Here is a 21,881-nt window from a genome sequence, read left to right on the forward strand (position 1 = left end):
GGAGAAATGCTCCCAAGGATAAGATTCCATCAAAATTCAATCCTTACATTAAAGTCCAAACCAAACATTTCTCTTGCCAATGGGAATTCATTCCTTTCCATGATCATGGTAAGAAACTGTGAATATTCATAAAAGGTAGGTGTGAGTGAAACCAGGTTTGGTTTCCGTTTTTCCTTTGGTAGATAGTAAGCTATGAATGCTTTCTTTAAGAATATTTGTAAATGTGCCCAAAGGTTAGTGAAAAATGAGAACATTTGATGTGGCAAATAATACCAGCTTTGTGTACTCTCCTGGAAGTCCCCTGAGCTTGCATCATAAGCTGGAATCTCCAATATCTTAAAAGATTATATAAAATAAAAGCCAGAGAAACCTGGTATAAGCTGGAAAAGGAGTGCTTCCAAGCCAATAAAGGGAGTCCTCGATTATCTGTAGGTAAGTGAACATTCAGAAACTAAAATGGTTGTGACAAAGCCCAAGTACTTAAGCACTGTCAATGAAGAGAGAGGCCCTTTGATGAAACTTGGGACTTGTTGACTCGGTTTACACACATTGCTACAAGACATGGCTACCTGGCTTTTCAGACTCTAGCCAACAGCAAGTGAAGCATTTGAAAAGGGAGAGTGAAACAAGCAGGGCTCAGATAACAGCTGGGAAAGAATCAAAAATAAATATGCTTAGAGCATCATTTAAGAATTATTAATGCACAATTATTATGTGTCAATTAAAAATAAAATAAAGCATAAAAAAAGATTTATTAGCCATAACCCTGAGCATGATTCATCAAGAAAAAGAGCATGCTCAGAATCTTCTACAGAGTAAAGCAGGGACAGATGTGATCTCTTAGGGGTCTTTTGTAACAGAGTGGCTACTAGCAAGGCTTCAGGCATCCAAGCCATCCCCTTAGGTGGAATGTGCTATTGCTCAACAAGGAAGACTTCATGGGGACATCCTTCTGCTGCCATGCCATGGGACGGAAGAGGTGCTGTCCCTGCCCTGACTCACTGTTTATTGGCAGTTGCTGGCTTTGTGGGTGCTTCCTCTCCAGTAAAAAGGGGGAAGAAGCTCATGAGGGTTGGCAGGGCGCCTTGGAGACCTTTGATGGCAGGTTCTGAAACGAGGCCCAGCTTCATAATAGGGCAATTACCCTTTAGACTGGCACAGAGACGCTGTAAACCACCTTTCCGGAACACAGACTAAATGGCACGAGGTGTTAGGCAGTGATATTACAACACCTAGGGACACGGCTGGTGGGGGGGTGTCTGTAGGTGGGTAGCCTGGAGGAACATGGGAGATGACGGGCATGAGAGACAGACACTTTGCAGGGGCAATGCTCTGAGCCTGATCCTAGCTAAGGCTGGGACCACTGTGAGGGGCAGCTTCCCATTGACCCCTTGATTGCTTCTTGGTTCACCCCTCACCCCCAAAAATGGATCTGAAAGAGAGCTGGCCCTTCTAGCTTTAGACACAGCCAAGGCAGCCTATCAGGCACCATGGAAATGTGAGGGAGGCAACTTAGAGGTGGTCAAAGCAAGCAGGGTAGTGACCACTTCAGCCACACTCTACACCTACTCCACACCTGCATCCCGTCCTCTCCTGAGCTCAGTGACAAGGCCATCTTCAGTGCCATGTGTTCCATTTGGAGACATGGAAATAAAGTGGGCAGGTGACATTTTAAAATATCCATGGAGACTTTTCCCCTCCATTTCCTGGCTCTTGTCTCACTGTCCTATAGGAACTGCCAGCCACAGGTGGCCACTGAGTGCTTGAAATGTGGCCAGTCCTATAAGCATAAAACATATTGAAATTCAAAGACAAATACTAAGCAAAGACAAGTTAGCTTACCAACATAACTCTTTGGGTGTTGAAATAATATTTTGGATATATCGAGTTAAACAGAATATGATTAAAACCAACATCACCTGTTTCTTTTTACATTTTTTAAAATGTGAGTACTAGAAAATTTTAAATTGTTATGTAACTGCTTGCATTGAAATTTTCCTGCATTTTGCTGCTGGCAGCTTGTTACCTCCTCGGCAGCTCAGCTTGCCAGTCTTCAGCTAACTGCCTTTGGGACTCAGAGGAAAGGAGTCTTTTATGGCCTTTAAGTTTCAATTGTTGGAGCCTCTGGGGAAAAGGAAGCACTTTTTCGAAGGCAGTAGATCCGCAGGATTGTCACTGATGATATCTCTCAGATCAGGCAAGGAAGATTTTGGTTGCAAGGGAAGGAGCAGAATTTAGGTCCTGGTGTGACCCTGAAATGGGGCAAGGGGCCAGTGAGCCAGACACTTGTTTAGCTGCTGGGCTTCCAAAAATAAGAAGCAGACAGAGCCCTGTCCCTAGGGCATCAGAAGAGAATATATATGTAACAAATAAATAAGATAGTTTCAGGTACTAAAATTCCATGAAGACGTGCTGATGGGTCTGTAGAGCTGGACAGCACTTGGGACCACTTGGGACCCACTTGGGACCCACTCGGGACCCACTCTTCTGCCCTTCCTCAGAAGCCAGAGTGGAAGTGGCTGTCTGATGAGTCCAGGTAGACTGTCCAGAGACAGTGCCCCAGCTTTGCTGGGCTGAACATAGTGAACAGGCAGCAGAGAGGTCCCAGGTTGACTGAAAGAGCTGAGCCCATAGAGGCCACAAAGGACAGGTGACAAGAAGTGAATGATGAGGACAGGGGCTATCAGGACTCAGCTTGACATGTCTGAAGCCATCTTGAGTTGTAACCACTATGAGTATCCCAAATAACTCTGGTCAGTTTTCCCAGCACAGTGTCTCAACATACTATAAATAAACAAAATAAACAAAACCATTAGAGTGGTGTGTGAAGCATTAGGACCAGACCCAGGCACCATCAGCAACAGGAATGTGCCTGATGTCCTTGGTTTTAGCTTAAGATAAACCAGGTACATTCCAGCTTGATGAAGTCACTTTTGTCCTGACCACATTGTAAGTTCCCTACTTCTGACACAAACTGAGGGGATCCACTGGTCTTGCTGCTACCCAAGACCTCCACTCCTTCTGGTGTGATCCTGGACCTGTCCACCTCCTTCTCAGGGTCATGGCTCATGTAATTGCATGCATAATGGGGGAGGTAAACAATGATTTACAAGCTTCACTAAAACAATGACCTTGGACTTCTGGTATATTAAGTTAAAAGTCTGAAGAGTGCTGCTGGTGGTAGGAAGAGGTGGCCTAATTGATTTTTGGTAAGCATCACCCACTTTCAGGTTTTAGCCTGTGGAGTGACCCCATCTCACTCCAACAGCTTTAGACCTCGAGTGACTCTTTTGCCTTTTGTGTAAAGTTTTGCTCTCCCCTCAGTTTCTTGGGAAACATGGACCCTATCCTGCCTGCTTTCTAGATCAATCTGCAAATGTGGGTTTTACGCATAGCATACATAGCTCTGCTAACTCTCAGGTCTCATTTGGCCTTTTTAATTTTCCAGAGCCTGCTCCAGAGCTGCTAATTGAACTTTCTAAGAATGTCAATTCCCAGTCCGTCTACTCCTTTTCATTAATTTGTTACAATTCCATTTGTTCCATCAATTTGTAAATGTATTTCATTTCCTTCTATTTTTCCACTTGTGCCTCTGAATGTAATTTTTCCTCAGAGGTTTTTGTGAGTGTGCCAACCCAGAAAGTCTACCCTGTAAGCTTCAACCAACAGTTAGGTGTTCTCACTATAATTAAAGTTAAAAATGTGTTGTTGAATCTGCCTTGCAGAGAAGCAGGCGCCACATTGGAATTTTTTAAATGTTTTATAATAATCTAGTTAGCTTGATATTAGATTTTCCCTGTTTATAATTTATATTTTCCCCTTTAGTTTTATTTCATTACATCTGATTATATCTATTATACAACATGATTTAATTTATCAACTTTTTTTTTGTATTTTGAACCAATATTCACTTAACTGCTATGCAATTATTATTCATTTCCCAATTTATATGAAGTGGCCCTGCTCTCCAGGCCTCCTACCCCAGAGGTAGCATGGGGCATCTGTGAGCTAAGCTTTGGTCTCTCTCTCATTTGTGAGAAATAAGCCTGGAGGGCTTCCTAAGTGGGAAGTTGAGCCTGTTCCTCACCAACACAGTGGATATGTCCCCAATGTAGGAGAGGGTTTCAATACTTAAAGCCTGGTCCCCTACCTGCTAAAGTATGACTGTCCCCAAGAGTGAGGCAAGGCCTCAAGAGATGTATAACTTAGTACTTTTACAACAGGAGAATGAGGGGCAGCCAAGTGCTCTTTTTTCCCTATCCTTAGCTTCTACTTCTGTGGAAGTAGGAAATGTATAAGGGGAGTGTGAACCTCATAGTTTTAATGGGAAGATCTGCAAGTAGCACCCATTACTTCTGCTCACAGGCTCTTGGGAGGAGTTTAGTCATGTGGCCCCTTTGCTACAAGGATTACTGAGAAATGGAGTCTTTGCCTGAGTGGCCCTGTATTAGCCAGACCCTGTTGAAGGAAGGTAATACTGGATAGAAGGACAGCTAGGCATCGGCCACATGTATCATCACCATTCCCAAGTGCAACTAAGAACCTGAAGTGCAGGGAGCTGGTGGTCAGTCAGGTTTCCCATTCACCTGCTGCTACTGTCACCTACCACTTTGCCTCTTACAGGCTCTGTGTGGCCTCCTAGGCTGCTGCAGGATTATTTTCAGGAGTCTGTGAGGGCAAACAAACCTGTTTCGAACCAACACTTACTGAGGATTTAAATTCTCCAGCCTGTCTTAGGCTTCTAGCATATTAAATGGATTTTAGCTGCTCTCCCCGTGATTGTAGTGGCCCTGTTTTCAGAACAACAAGGAAGGACATGCATGCTGACACATGGCTTGACAATGGAAACAGGATACCTAAAAAGATCGGGAATTTTAGCAAATATGGTCACCCTGTTTGAGCTCCTATATTGTGTCGTCTTACTCTTGTGAGAGTCCATTGAAGGGCCCTGGGGATGCATCGTCTTTCCCAATGGAGCTGTTATTCCAAAGCCCCACACCCTTTCTTGGCAAGCCACTGTGGCACAAAAACACAATGACATGAAAATATCAAAAGAAACACTAGTTCCCCAAAATAGGATGATTTCCAATTAAGAGAAAAAGAAAGATTTTGCAGCCATATCTCCATAATAGTCATTAAACCACACTGCCTAGAACAGGACAAAGTCAGAAACATTTGGCAAATACAGAACAGAGACCCAATTAGCTGAACATGAATTCTTATTATGAGACTGGCTGGGATAAAATTTTCTAGGTGGTACAAATATTAATTGAACCTTTATTGTTCCCCATTCTTTCTCAGCAAAGAAATTCAGATTCCTTAGCCTGGCATTCAGGACTTCAAAATTAAGGTCTTCATCTCCTTTATGTGTACAGATGCAAAGATACTAAAGAAAATATGTTTTAAATGGTGCATTGCGATCAAGCAGGGTTAATTCTGGGGAGGCCAAAATGGTTCAACATTAGAAAATCCATGTGTGTAATTCAATATGTTAAGATACTAAAGGAGGAAAAACATTTGAGTACCTCAGTAGATGCTGAAAAGGCATTTGATTAAATTCAGCACACATTGTTATTAAAAACTTAGTAGATAAAAGAGGTAGAAGCAGCCACTTGGGGAACTCTGTATTTTTTTTTGGGGGGGTGGTGGCTAGGAGGTGTATCAAGGATTGAACTCAGGGGCACTTGACGACTGAGCCACATCCCCAGCCCTATTTTGTATTTTATTTAGAGACAGGGTCTCACTGAGTTGCTTAGTGCTTCACTTTTGCTGAGGCTGGCTTTGAACTCTGGATTCTCCTGCACGAAGACAAAAAGGAAGGCATCAGCTGTCACCATAAATACTACCATTACCCAGATAGAAAATACAAGAAAATAGAATGGGAAGTCATGAGATATTGAACTAATAAAGAAGATACAAAATCACCTCTTGGAAAAATCACAAAAAATGCTAAATTATGTAGGCTTATGTATCTCAAAAATATGGGAGGGGCTGAGGTTGTAGACTGCTTGCCTAGTATGTGTGAGGTCCTGGGTTCAATCCTCAGCACCATATAAAAACAAATAAATAAAATAAAAATATTGTGTCCAACTATAACTAAAAAAATATAGGAGATCTATGTGGGCAAAATTAAAGTTTGTTGAAAAGCACACAAAAAAATAGACATTAGGGTTGCTGGATGGGAAAGTTTGTTATTATATCAATGTCATTTTCCTTGAAAATTAGTTTTATGCAATCAATTCAGGAGTAAGCAAAATTTTAATTGAAATTTTTGGTAGCACTTGACAAACTTATTTTAAAGTGTGTAGGTATGGCCCTTTTTTTGATATTTTTTATTTTTTATTTGGATATGTTATATATGACAGTAGAATGCATTACAATGCATATTACACATATAGACCACAATTTTTCATATCTCTGGTTATGTACAAAGTATATTCACACAATTCATGTCTTCATACATGTACTTAGGGTAATGATGTTCATCTTATTCCACCATTTATCCCCATCTCCATTTATCCCCTTCTCCCCTCCCTTCGCCTTCCTCCCCTTTACTCTATCTAGAATTCTTCTAATCTTCCCATGCTCCCCCTTCTAATCCCTCTATGAATCATCCTCCTTATATCAAAGAAAACATTTAGCATTTGTTTTTTTGGGATTGGCTAACTTCACTTAGCATTATCTTTTCCAACGCCATCCATTTACCTGCAAATGCAATGATTTTATTCTCTTTTATTGCTGAGTAATATTCCATTGTGTATATATGCCACATTTTCTTTATCCACTCATCCACTGAAGGGCATTTAGGTTAGTTCCACAGTTTAGCTATTGTGAATTGTGCTGCTATAAACATTGATGTGGCTGAGTCTCTGTAGTATGCTGTTTTTAAGTCCTTTGGGTATAGACTAAGAAGTGGGATAGCTGGGTCAAATGGTGGTTCTATTCCCAGTCTTCCAAAAAATCTCCATATTGCTTCCCATATTGATTACACAATTTTGCAGTCCCACCTGCAATTTATGAGTGTGCCTTTTTGCCCACATCCTCACCAACACTTATTGTTATTTATATTCTTAATAGCTGCCATTCTGACTGGAATGAGATGAAATCTTAGAGTAGTTTTGATTTGCATTTCTCTAATTGCTGGAGATGTTGAACATTTTTTTCATATATCATTTTCTGAGAAGTGTCTCTTCAGTTCCTTGGCCAATTTATTGATTGGGTTATTTGGTTTTTGGTGTTTAGCTTTTTGAGTTCTTAGACACTGTGTCTAATAGAAGAAATAGTAGGCCCAAATCTCCATCATATTAGATTAGTCCCCAACTTCCTTAATAAGACTCCTATAGCACAAGAATTAAAATTAAGAAGGAATAAATGGATTGACTCAAATTAAAAAGCTTCTCAGAAAAAAAAAAACAATCAGTGAGGTGAATAGAGAGAGTCTACAGCTTGGGACCAAATTTCTACCCCTCACACATCAGATAGAGCACTAATCTCTAGGGTATATAAAGAACTCAAAAATAGGTATGGCCTTTACCTGGGAGGGCAGAAGGAAAGCTGGTAACAGTAGTTGATTATAGAATATACAAGAGAGAGATTTAGGCACTCATGGTGTACCCTCCGGTGTCCATATGCATGAGTTCAGTACCATGTGTGTGAGTTCCCTAGACAACAAACTAAATCAAATTAAAATATAGGGCTCATGTGGATAAAATTTATTTTTGGGAAAAAAAACCACATTATTTTTGGGAAAAAAGGTAATGATATCAAATAGGAAAATGTAATCCATTATTCAAGGCTTTGTTATTGAAGCAGAAATGGTTGAACATACAAATGGATTAAAATAGAGAGTTTAAAAATAGTTATCTATATATGGTAATTCACTTTATAGCAAAGGTAGCACTTTCAATCAGTGGGCAAAATAATGAACTATTTAAATAAATATCAAGCTTCCTCTGTTTCCTCTCTGTAAAGTGGCTGGTGGCTTCAGAGGATTCTTAGAAGGGTTATGAAATATTATTTGGTCCTAAAAAGGAAGGGATTTCTGAAACTTGCTATATACAACATGGATGAACCTTGAAGCTATTAGGCCAAGTGAAATAAGCCAATCACAAAAAGGTAAATATTGTATGATTCCAGTCCTGTGAAGTACTGAGAGTAGTCAGATTCATAGATAAAGAAGTAGAAATGGTTACTGGTGTTTATTAGGGTTGGGACAGGGCAAATAGGAAACTAGTGTTGGTTATTTGTTTTTGATTTTTGCTTTGGCATCAGGGATTGAACCCAGGAGCACTTACCACTGAGTCACATCCCCAGCCACTTTTATGATTTATTTTGATAGACAGGGTCTCACTAAGTTGCTGAGACTGGTTTTTTAAAAAATATTTTTTTAGTTGTGGATGGATACAATACCTTTATTTTATTTTTATGTGGTGCTGAGAATCAAACAAAGTGCCTTCCACATCCGAGGTGAGCACTCTATCACTGAGCTACAACTCCAGCCCCTGAGACTGGCTTTTGAATTCCGGATCCTCTTGCCTCAGCCTCCCAAGTTACTAGGATAGCAGGCATGTGCCAGCGTGGCTGGTGGAACTAGTGTTTAATGGGTACACAGTTTCAGTTTTGCCAAGTGAAGAGAGTTCTGGGTGTTAATGGGGGTGATGGCTACACAACAGTGATTGTCCTTCATGACACTGAACGTACACTTAAAAATGATGAAAATGGGGGCTGGGGCTGGGGCTCAGGGGTAGTGAGCTCGCCTAGCATGCATGAGGCACTGGGTTCTAGCCTCAGCACCACATAAAAATAAAATAAAGATATTGCATCCACCTAAAGCTAAAAAAATAAAATTTTTAAAAATGATGAAAATGGTTTTAAAATAGTAAAATTGTATAATTTTTAAAAACCTTATGATATATATTACTTATAATTCTATTGTAACTCTATACTATTGGAAGATTGCAACAAGTCCAGAATGTCCTGTGTGGCCTCGAATTTCTTTTTTATTTGTTTTTGCTCCTGTTTGGTTTTGATTTTTAATCCTCTGAAGTGACTGTGAACAGGGCAGGGATGGAATGCCCAGGTGTGCAGGTAGGTTTCATGATGGGTAATGCCTATATCATTTTTCTTCAATACTTTCCCAGGAAGTCTCCAATTGCTCTTTTTAGAGTGAGGGTGGGTGCAGGAGGAGTGTAAGAAGTTGTCACTTTGAACACTGTTTGGGTTGCCTCCCCAAAGAAGCCAGCCGGCCAGGGCTGTGGGTGTTGGTGATGAAAACGGTTGTGGTGGGTGGGTGCATGGGCAGCAGCCTCAGGCCTCCGCTCAGCAAGGCCAGGACACATACATTAGCAAGTGGGGCAGGGGAAGGGGGAAACAGGTGCTTCCCATGACTGCCCTTTTTGTGTCACTTCTTTGTATTTTGCCCATTTATCAGTTTTTCCTTAGGACGCCAAGTTTCTTTGTCAGGGTCTCTGGTTATGGATGAAGTGCAAAAAGGTAGGCATTTTCATGTCACCTCAGCCACACATGTAGGACTGAGCCTGTCTTACTCCCCTGGCTTCCCTCTCCCTACCAAGTGTGGCTTCCCAGCTCCAGGTGGCTGAGCCTTCTGGCCCTGGCCAACCCACAGACGGGGGCCCCATCCGACCTCCTGCCTCTAGACAGAGCTCTCCAAGGCTCTCTGGCCACATGTGTCCCAGGACTCAAGGAATTTTCTGGACTGGAGGATTTCCATAGTGCTTCAGTGCTCTGAGAATCTGAGAGGAGTTGTCACCTGTCTTAATTCTTGGTGGGCTGAGTGGATACACAATGAGTTAAAATAGTAACTACCTTGGCATCTTTTCTGCCACTAAATGACATTCTCAGCTCTTCGCAGGGAGTTGAACTGAACCCAAAGTAGGAAACTGATATTTTAATTTGAATTGAAACTGAACTCAAATAACAATATTGTTCTCTCTTTGAAGCTTGAATTAGATCTGACCTGGACAAAATCCAGAAAATTTCTTACCCTATTTCTTCTCTCTAAAAACAACCCACAGGACCAAACTCAGATCTTTCTGTATTCTGAAAGTGCTTTTTGTTTTGTTACATTTTCCCACCTGAGTAGAGTAATACGTCAAATGACTTTAAAAAAAAATCTTCATGTTATCAAGATAGAAGCTTGACCTCTGAAATGCAGATTTTTACCTTTGCCATTGAAAGAATAATAAAAATGAGTTTGTGAGTTTTGAGGGTTATTTTTTTTAATTAGAAAATTTTAAGAAACTTATATGAAATTGATCTGAAGCTCCACGTTGTGTGTTCATTTTTTTGTGTCTTTTGGTTAAAGTAATAAACTCAAGCAACTACACAGAACTTTTAAAACTTTGGTGATCATCATATTCCCATATTTGTGTTGCAGGGTCTTAAATGAGTACGAGTAGGGTGGTAATAAATGTAGACTCCATGTGTCAAATCCAGTCATCTCAAGACCTGGGACAACATCTAGAATACAGCTGGTGGGCTGGAGATGTAGCTCAGTGGTAGAGTGTTTGCCTAGAATACAGCTGGAGCTCAGGTTCTCCTTGTTGAGTGAATGAATTCAGGGGGAGGTCCTTCAACTACCTTCAATTCAAGGATATACCTGCTTCTGTTACATTATTGACCCTTGGTGTTGATTTCAAATATTTTCTTGGCTCAAACTTTTTGGATTTCTAGACTTGTCTGTGGGAATCAATCTCCCCCTCTATCCCATCTCTCTCTCTCGGCACTGAAATACATTTTCCCCATTTCTGGTAGACATCTATATTATTGACATCATTTCTCATTTTCTTCCTGACTTGTCAATTCATCACCAGTCTGTGTGTATATGGCTTCTCTGAATATTTGATCTCTACTATGATCTTTTCTTTCTTCACTAGAAGCTTCCACGTTGGTTTTTCTTAGTTGGAATCATGTACTTTTTCAGAGTCCAAAGGGACTATGTATGATCTAAGAAATTGATTTTGCTTTTCTTTAGATGCCTAAATATTTCTAGCCCTCACATTTTGATTCAAAGTTTGAATTGGTAGATTTGTTCTATTTGTTTCTTCCTATTTTGTTTATGGTTAGCACTAGTGTCTTCCCTTGTATGATAATTGGTGTATTTTCTCCAGACTGCACGTGGGAACTCTGAACAGCAGTGAACAGGAGGAGAAGAAATTATTCCAATATCCTACCCCATCCCCTGATGAACCAATAGTCTTCAAGTTGCTCCTTTTGACTTTTCTCCCATTCCTTTTTATTTTATTGAGATTGATTTTTGGTCCTGGGGATTGAACCCAAGGGCACTTTACCACAGAGCCACATCCCCAGCCCTTTTTATTTTTGATAGTGAGACAGGGTCTCATTAAGTTGCTTAGAACCTTGCTAAGTTGCTGAAGTTTGCCTCAAACTTGAGATCCTCTTGCCTCAGCCTCCAGAGTTGCTGGAATTACAGGTGTGTGCCATGGTGCACAGGACCATCCATTCCTTTTTTCCTACAATAGTATCTCTATTTCTGTGTCTGACCTTTCCAAGCTCAGTTCCAATGATTAATGCTGCCTTAAAATTCATTCCCATAAGATTCTACCTGTACCTCTATGGGGAAAGCTCGGGGGGATAAACATCTGGACAATCCTGGCACAGTACCTGTGTCCCCATCTATTTTCCTTTGGAACACTACTTTTCACCCATTGCATCTTTAGCACAGAGCAAGTTTGTGAAGCAGCACCTCTGAGAGTTTTCATCAATAACAGATATCTGTCAACTGAGGTGACTGACCCTTAACCAAAGCTGAGCATGTGATCAGAGCTTAGCAAAGGGGAATCTTGTCCTGTGAAAATTAGATCTCAAGCCATGTGACAGAAGGACCCTGCAACTCTCTGAATGTTTATGTTGACTCTTAATCTCCAAAGTGATAGAATCAAGAGGGCCTTTAAGAAGTGACTAGGTCTCCTGAATGGGATTAGTGCCCTCATAAAAGGGCCTAAAGGAGTGTGCTTGCACCTTCTGCCATGTGAGGACATGTAGAATGCATCATTTATGAAGAACAGACCCCCATTAACCCTACTGACACCTTGATCTTAAACTTACTGCCTCCATAATTGTGAGCAATGAAATTCTGTCATTCATTTTAAGGTATTTTGTTACAGCAGCCTGAATGGACTAAGATAACTCCCAATGGCAAAGCAAGTTCATCCTGAAGGGCAGGACCGCCCATTAATTCCTGTCCCTGGATCTCTGGAGCTGCCCTAGTCCTGTCCTTGCTGAGGGCTCTTCCTGTGATTCTGGGGCTACTGTATGGCCTTTAATCTACTTCTGGTCTTCAGTTATCCAGAGCTCATTTTCCTGGTTTGCAACCAAAAAGCTCCTAGTGATAGAAGTGTTTGCAATTATTTGAGGTCTTCCTGTTTCTTCACTGTGTTTCATCCACTCCTCTTTTCTGCTGCCACATATCAGTGCTCCATAGATACTCCACAGATGTGGCTCCTCAAATATTGGGCACCAGATTGTTAGGCTCTGAAGTCCACTTTGCCAGCCTCCTTTCAAATACCTGAGCATCCACCTGTGCTTCTCTTGATTCCATTTTCTTTGCAAGTTACAGTTGATATTAATTTTTCTATCACTTTGGGATGACAGGGCACATTTTACTGCCTTTTGGAGAACAGCTGAAACTCTACCATTATTTATTTACTTAAACAGAAACCAGCTAAACCAGAATGAGATCGGCCTATCAGAATCCCTTCCACCTGGCCTCCCTCTGACAGCAGGTGACCTTTGGGTGAAGTTGGCACACTTGGCTAGATATAGGATTCCCAATTGGGTGACATTTTCAGCATACAGCAAGTCTTCGTGAGGTGGTATCTCTGAGAGTTTTTATCTCTCCTCCTTCTTCTTCCCTCCTTCCTCCCTCTCTCCATTTTCCAGTCTCTATATCTGCCTCTCAGGGCTAATATGGTTCTGCTGACCCTCATTAGTCACCTATCTTTGGAAGACTGAGGTTTCCCTCCTCAGGACAGTGACTCTGGGGAAAGCTCAGAGGGAGTCCCTGAGTCAGGATGAATACAGACAGTCCTTCCCCTTGGCTCTTAGCTGGGGTTATAGGCTTGATGGCCTTAAGCAATGACAGGGATGACTTTGTTTGCACCCACCCTGAATCATCAGTCGGTCCAAAATCATCTCAGAGCAGAGCATAACAGTTATACATGTCCTTCTGGAGGGTACCCTCTAGGTCTTTTTCCTCTTTCCATCTTGGCTGATGGAATCAATTAATTGTTGATTGGAGTATGGCAGAGCACACACACCTGCTTAATTTTAACCTCTTACCAGCACCAGGACACAAGTGTCATCAAAGCAAAGTGGGAAAGGAAGGATTCCAGGAGCTTCCTGAAGAGGAAGATTTCCTAGTATGTGACCTCTTACTGTCAGCCTGGGCTCTGAGTGTGAAGTCCAGTTCTGCAACTTAACTGTAAATTTAGGCAAATTGCTTGTGTGTTGTGAGCCTCAGCTACAAAGTGGTGATAATATTAGTATCTATTTCATAGGATTTTTTATGATGATTAACCGAGATAAAACTTAACAAGTGCCCAGCCTGGAGACTGGCACATGGTAAAAGTGCAATAAATATAAGCTATTGTTACGGGTAGTAAAATCATCATTAACTCATCTCTGGGGGAAGAGCAATCTGTGTGCATTTGGCTAGCATTGAGACCTTCTGGAAACAAAGGCTGCAGGAGTACTTCCCTCCTGGGAAGTCAGAACTGGAGATCACAGTGGACCCCTTAAATGGCAATAGAAGCCAGCATAAGACAGATCAAAGCCATTGCACAAGCCATGAGATTTAGAACTCACCCCAGGGAGAAGAAAAAGGAGAGTGTGAACTCTTAAGTTTTGGGGTAGAACATATTCATACCTGCTACACCCCTAAGTTTGTCCTGGTAGAACTGAAGCAGAGATGCAGAACCATTTGGCATATGGAGCAAAGCAGCTCACCTCCAACCCCTCACTCCATCCTTCACTAGCACCCTTCTCTGCTGGAGGGAAGAAAGAAAGTGTGGTTGGAAGAGTGGCAGGTGCTGCTGGAAAGGTCTATGATCCCTGACTTCCTCTGCGGATGGCTTCTGTTGGTGGCATTGGAGCAGGAGGCTGGCCCAGGGGTGCCTGGGGGTGACTGACTTGCCAGTAGAACATAGGTGTTATGGCTTGGATGTGGTCTGACCCCACCAAAATGCATGTTGAAATTTCATGTCAACGTAGCAGTGTTGGGAAGTGGTGCCTTTAAGGAGGATTTACTATCTTTCTTGTGAAACTGGATCCGTTCCCTGGAGAGTGGGCTGTCATAAAGTGGGTCAGCTCCTTTGTCCTCTCCCTCTATTCCACTCGCTCCCACTCACCACTCTCCCACATGCTTCTGCCATGTGATGCTATCTCCATGGAACGACACAGCATGAGGCCCTTGCAAGATGTGGCCACGCGGTCCTGAACTGCTCTGCCTCCAGAACTGTGAGCTAAATAAACTTCTGTATTAATTATTCAGTTTCAAGTTATTTTGTTACAGCAACAAAAACAACAGTAAAGCAGGTGAATACAACAGGGCAGCTGGATGAGCTGATGCTTGAGAGGCAAGTGCAATGGAAATGGAGGAGGTAGATTCCATAGATATTCCAAAGTAAAAATTGTAGGAGATTCACAAGAGTGGGAAAAGTTGGAGAGATGGGATTTTGGACCCAGATGGTGGAGAATGATGATGTAGGAGGAGGAATGGCCTGAGGGTGGGAGGAGTGGTGAGTACCCTTTCATGGTGAGCTTAAGTGCTATTGGGATGTCCAAGTAGGAATATCAGGTATACTGCTGGAAATGGGATCATAGGTCTAGAGTGGTGCTTCCCAACTTTTGGATTCAAAATTATTTTACACTCTTCAAAGATATTGAGTACCCAAAGAACTTTTGACCGAATGGGTTTTTATCTATCAATGTTCATTGTATTAGACATTAGAACTAAAACACAAAGTATTTTTACATTTGCATAAAAGTGACTATCCTAAGTCTATTACACTTGAACATCAATAATATGAAATTTTCTGAAAAAAAATTTAGTGATCATTTTTATAAGTCTCTTTAATATCTGGTTTAACAAAAAGGCTTGATTCTCAGAGCTGGCTTTACATTCAGTTTGCTATGAAGTAAATTGTTTTAGCTGAAGTTTATGAAGAAAACACAGATGCACACAGAGAGGTGCTTGGACAAGTGATGACCTTACAGCAACCTCCATGAAGGATCTTAGAGTCACACTCTAGAACTGTTGGTCTAGAGAGAGGTCATGGCTTTAGATAAATGTTTTGGAGTAATTTGTTCAAAGATGATAGTTGTGATTTGAGAGTAGAAGAACTCCTTTTGGGAAAAGTGAGAAAGCAAATGCAGAGAGCCAAGATCTCTGAGCATTGGGCACACTTATCCAGTGGATCTTCATTGTTCGTGAATTCTCTACGTGCAAATTTCCCTAATTGCTAAAATTTATTTGTAACCCCCAAACTAATTCTGGTGGCACACTTTGGTGGCCCTTTACAGTAGGTGAAAATTCTGAGTCACCTGATGTGCACATTTTCAGCTAGATCTGCTGGGGATCAGAAAAATAGTTCAAAATGAAGGCCTCGTAGGCAAAAGGTTTCTCTCTGACCTTCTGTCCTCCTGTCTCTCACCCTCACTTTCCCCTGGGGCAAGTCACAGAAACTAGAATTCCTTTTCCCCAAAGCAGGTCACAAAAACCGTAGCCCCTTTGCCCCAAGGTCAGCCATAACACCTAAAAATATCACTTCAGCATTTTCCTCATCTTTCTGGATAACAACTGGCCATAAAAAATTTAAGACCCTCATTCCAGAGGGGTCCTGACTCATACCTGGAAGGAAGAAATGCTACAACTGAGAAGCCAAGAAGAATCTGGAGAGACCGAGTTGGGGTTCCCCACCTGTCTCCATCAGCTCAGACCTTTTCTGCCTATATTTTCACGGGGCTGCCCCTGCTGCATAGAGCCTGCCCCCCCCAAAATGCATGCTTTTCCCCCGGGTCTTCTTCAGACTCCTTCAGTCTAAAGTGTCCCAAGTCATGTGAACTATGATCGGATACAGTCATTATATCTTCTTATAGGTCTTTGGTATAGGGGTGCCAGCTGTGACACTTTATGATGGGAAAGAAGGGGGTCACCCCTTTTCTACCCCAAAGGTCCAACAAGGTGCAGCTCCGACTTCCTGGTTCAGCTCTCAGGATGTAATCAAGTCTGTTTTCACTAGTCTGTTGAGTGTTGCTTTTCTTTCTTTCTTTCTTTTTTTTTTACATTTTTGCTGGCGATTTAAAACCATTTCTGTTTAAATGGTCCCCACGCATGGTGCTGAAGAGCTGTAAAGAGTTCCTAAGCACAAGAAGACTGTGATACACCCTACAGCGTCTAATACATGTGTTAGGAAACTTACAGTGCTGTTGGCTGTGAGTTCAGTGTTAATCAATATTTATTAAATAAAGTGTCTTTAAACAGAAACATGTAGAAAACAAGGGTATGTATTGATCGATTGGTAAAAATGTGACCAGGGGCTCATACACTTATATATCCCACATGAGCTCGATTCCCCTATGAACTCAGGATTTGCTAATTCAGTATTTAAAGCAATGTCATGAGCAAAACTACTTTTAATAAAGACTGTACTTGGAGGAGGGAAGAGGAACTGAAATCAGTGAAGGGTGGAACACAAGGGAAAAGAGGGTAGGGGTCCACTTGTCAGACAGAGAAAGCAAAGAGGAGCTGCTGAGCCTCTTCCTTCTCCACACCACCAAGAGGAGGCTCTGTCACCCCCTTTCCCCCCTGGACAGGTTTTTCCTCGACTTTTGCCATCTCTATGATAAGTCATGCCTAAAGGCTGGTCCCAGCTGTGTAGGCGCTCCTTCCAGGGAATGTAACCAAGGTAAGGCTGCCCTCCTCCTGTAAGAAGGACCGGAAGGGAGACATAGAAATACGGTAGCAAATGGCAAAGATGAGCTTATTGAAAGAGGAGTGTTCCAAGGCTTTTGCATTTTCTAAGGACAGGAGCTCTTCATTTTCTCAGAGGTAGGGGGAAAGATGAAATTTGTCTGCAAAGGTGTTCGGGGTTACAACACGGATTCTCTTAGCCAAGAATTGTTAGAAGGCAAACACCTTTCCATTAACTCCAAGCCGAATATGGCTGTAAGGGAAGGCGGGCAGAGCCTTTTCTGTTTTTATGGTAATTTGATGCAAGGTGTGCTCCACCAGTCTCGCCACTCTGTGGACTGCATAGCCACAGCACGCTTCCACCACCTGGTGACCACACACTTAAATTGCAAGGCCTGCTTCTTAGCTCAGGGAAACATCCTTTACCTTATTGGTGAAAACCTGGAATGAAGTTAGCAAACAGTTGCTAACTTATTTTTAAGTATAAATAATGTTTGATCATTCTAGCTCAACCCACAGGGATTGCTGTCTTCTCGGGATCAGTGCTCATTTTTGGAAGACACTGAGCTGCTTTTGACTTGAGGATGGGTGCTGAGTGGAAGTCAAACAACTGCTGGACAGCGGGGAGGGCCTCGCAGGTCTCCCCCTCTGGCTCCCCAGAGACTTTCAAACCAGGCCTCAGAGGCCCAGAAGCTGCAGCTCCGCTAGCCTCAGCTAGTTTTCTCCAAAGACAGAGCCTGGTTTTGCTCCATCGGTGAGATCTAAAAAGCCAAGGAAGACTTTGAAGTAAATACCCTCCTTCCTCAGGACCCTAAAATTCCTGCATTGGTAATTAATTTTATTTCCTGAGTGTTCACTTTGAAAAAGTGGACATCCATTGTGAGGAGTGAGCTGTTAAGCCATTAACACTTCAATGTGAATGACCTCGCCATCTTGGCCACTTTCCTCAGGTGGGACTCAGAGTTCCTAGAAGGACTTGGAGCGGGGCTCAGGAAAGGGCCCACCCTGGAGGAGATGGCCTCTGCTGTGTTCTTTATGTTACCCTGGGGCCAACAGGGTCAGGCAGCCACTGGTAAGAGGCTGCACACGGTAACCTGGGCCTGCGGGAGTGTGGAAAAAACCCTGGGGGCCACCTGACACGGGAAGTCACGGGGTGACTACATACTAAGGACTCATATTTTGGATTCTTTGTTTTCCTGAAAAAAAGGAAAAAGTATGAGGATAATGACCGGCATTTTCATCTGACAGGACTCATGGGAACTGAATTGGGTCTGCTCCATGGAGAGGGGGCGGGTCCACTCCACTAAGCCACAGTCCCCAGGAGGCCCACTCGCCTCACATATGTTCCTGGCCTGGCTTCTAAAACCATCTGAGGTTGTGACTCTACTTTCAAACACTAATGAGAACAATTAAAACCATGATAAAAGTGATGAAAATATCAATGGCAGTTATTTAATGCTTCTACAAACCAGATACTGTGCTAGCAATATATCCACAGATTATCTCTAATTCTCACAAAACAAGGGTGTCTATATCCCCATATTAGAGATAAGAAAACCAAGTGACAAGCAGTAGTTTTTTTAAAAATTTTTTAAAAATTGCCAATGGACCTTTATTCATTTATACGTGGTGCTGAGAATTGAACCCAGTGCCTCACATATACTAGACAAGTGCTCTACCACTGAGCCATGACCCTAGCCCAAGCAGTAGTTCTTTTTTTTTTTTTTTTTTCTGTACTAGGAATTGAACCCAGGGGCACATAACCATTGAGCCACATCCCCAGCCCTTTTTATTATTATTATTATTTTAATTTTAAGACGGAGTCTCACTAAGTTGCTTAGGGCCTCACTAAGTTGCTGTGGCTGGGTTTGAACTCATGATCCTCCTACCTCAGCCTCCAGAGCTGCTGGGATTACAGGCATGTGCCAGTGCACCGGTTACAAGTGGGAGTTTTATAGTCACCTGCTTATTTTCATATTTATGTTAGAATATTGCTGTGAGGGTAGCTGGCACACATATCCACGAGAGACACAACTCTGAGTCAAACAAAGGTTTATTGACAGAGAATATCTGCCAGGCTGCCCTTCTGTAAGGTGCAGCAGCCTGCAGGTAAAAACTTCTTAACTATATAGTCATGTACAATGGAGTAGTTAAAAAATAACCCGTCTGGTCCTGTGATTGTTACTTGACGCCTTTGTTGTGGTTTTGGTAGGTAGGGACTCTTTGGGGGCGGGCCTAATGAGAAGGTCATGCTTGGGTGCTGATTTTCAAAATGAAGGTGCTGATTTTCAAAATGGAGTTACTTTGGTCTAAGGACCTAACACTTACCATGGTAGACTTTCTTGGGTATTTACTACCCCCAGTTACTGCCATTAGATCAAGCCCACTTTCGTCCATCCTGCTTCTGCATCGTGGTCCAGCCTTCACCAAGCTTGAGCATAAACATATAACCAATTTCCTCGTTTCTTTAGGTCTTCATTTCTGGAGGTTCCTGTGTCACCTAAAACATTAAATAAATTCATATTTTTTCTCCTGTTAATCAGCCTTTTTTTTTTTTAGGTTGTAGATGGGCACAATAACTTTATTTTATTTACTTTTTTTTTTAATGTGGTGCTGAGGATCAAACCCAGTGCCTCACATGTGCCAGCCAAGTGCTCTCCACTGAGCCCCAGCCCCATTAATCAGGCTTTTGTGATAGGCTGGCTCAGCCATGAACCCAAGATGTGAAGAAAAGATATTTCTTTTCTCCTATGTCCCCATCCTCCCAAAAGTTTTCAGTATTATATTGGTCAAGAACCAACTGGGAGAAAAAAAAAAAATCACATGGTAATCTGTATAGGGAAAGTTTAAGTATAAAAAAAAATTATAAAATGGAGCAGGGTGTGGTGACATACACCTGCAATCCCAGCAACTCAGAGGCTAAGGCAGGAGGAAAGCAAATTTGAGGCGGGTCTGGGCAACATAGACCCTGCCTCACACAACACACACACACACACACACACAGGCTGGGGATATAGATCAGAGGAAAAGCGCTCCTGGGTTCAATCCCCAGTAAAATTCCCCCAACCCCAAGTAAATTACAATATGGAATTACTGTAGTCATCCTACAATAGGATCTTGGGAGAAAGAGAACCCTAACGAATCCTCTAGAGGTGAGCAAAGACACTCAGGAAGGAGCATCCCTCCCTAAGACTGAGGTGGCAGAGAGGTTTTCTGGGTTGCTCCGGGGTAGAACTGGGCCACAGTTACAGGACAAGCCAGGACACTACTCCTGGGTTTAGAAACTGGAAAACTTGGGCTGGGGGTGTAGCTCAGTGGTAGAGCGCTTGCATGAGTAAGGCATTGGGTTTGATCCTCAGCACCACATAAAAATAAATAAAATAAGATATTGTGTCCATCTACAACTAAATATATATTTAAAAGAAAAAATTATATTAAAATATATTTTAAAAATATATTTAAAAGAAAAAAAAAAAAGAAAGTGGAAAACCTTGGCAGGACTAAAAAGCAGGATCACCTCTCTGGAGAGCCGGTGAGACAAGCTGAGAAGCCAACCACGTGGATCCAAGAGGTGCGCGGGAACTCCATAGGACCCACCGCCCTCACCAGCCGTCCTTCCCACACTGCTGGCAACCAAACCGCAGGAGCAACAGGCAGCAAAGCCCTGGAGGCGCAGGAGGGCCCCTCCTGCTGCAGCGTCCCCCCAGTGCCCTCTACTGGGCAAAGCTTTTAACATCATGCTACAGCCAAAGGAAAAAGATTCCAAGAACCCAGATCCATTTTCATCAGACAATATGTTGTGAATTTGGAGCAATCTGAAGAGGCAGCATATTGATAATTGCACAAAAATTTGCTTCGGATTGTACGAATGTTAGGAATAACTGAGTCATTAGTATACTTCTCCATCCCTACTTAACTGCTTCTTTTCTCTTGTGCTGAAAACTGACCTTGTTATTTTTGTTTCTTTAATCACTGTCAATCTCCAAACCCTCCCTTAGATTTAGAGATCCACTCCCCCACCCCCAAACACACATAGGACAGCAGTAGTCTCAGTTCTAATTCTGGCAACATTCAGTGCCAACCTCCAGTTAGGTCAGAGTGGCAGCGGAGTCCAGGGTCATCTGTTTGAGGTCATCATTTTGCATCTTCAGCAAGTGATTAAAAAATGGCTCCACAGTGGCCTGGGGCCAATTTACAATTCACAGAGGCCACTGGGGCCTTTTTTCTGCCCTTTCCTTTCCTCCCCCTAAAGGTGATGTCACAAGGGCTATGTGCACTCTGTCAAACACAGCTCTCCTGACTTTTGTCTTACATGTTAATTGTTTTCAATCAACACAACTGCAATAAGGTTGACAGACACCAGCACACTGAATGAATGACAAGGAGAAGAACAATTATGACTGTTCAGACCCCAGCCACCAACTTTTGAAAAAAATCCCTTGACCTTTTCTGAATTTCTCCATGAACCATTCTTTTTTTTTAAACTAAACTTCAAACTTCCTAAGTATTATCATTCCAGATAAATTATGTCTTAATAAGTTGTATTGATTTTCTCTTTTAATTACTAGTATCATAGCTGAAAACCATTCCTTAAAAAAGTATATGATTTCAACTATCATAAAATTCATATAATTTCCTTTTTTCTTTCTTTTTGGAGGTCTGATCTTATTATTTGCTACACTTAAACATTCTTATTTTGAGAGGGGAGTATAGGGGATTGAATTCAGGGGCACTTGGCCACTGAGCCACATCCCCAGCCTTATTTTTAATTTTATTTAGAATCAGGGTCTCACTGAGTTGCTTAGTGCCTCCCTTTTGCTGAGGCTGGCTTTGAACTTGAGATCCTCTTGCCTCAGCCTCCTGAGGCACTGGGATTACAGGTGTGTGCCACTGCACCTAGCTAAAAATTCTTAGTTTTGACTGGACTCAA

This window comes from Marmota marmota, unplaced genomic scaffold (genome assembly GCF_001458135.2).
Source record: "Marmota marmota marmota unplaced genomic scaffold, marMar, whole genome shotgun sequence".
Lineage (NCBI taxonomy): Eukaryota > Metazoa > Chordata > Mammalia > Rodentia > Sciuridae > Marmota > Marmota marmota.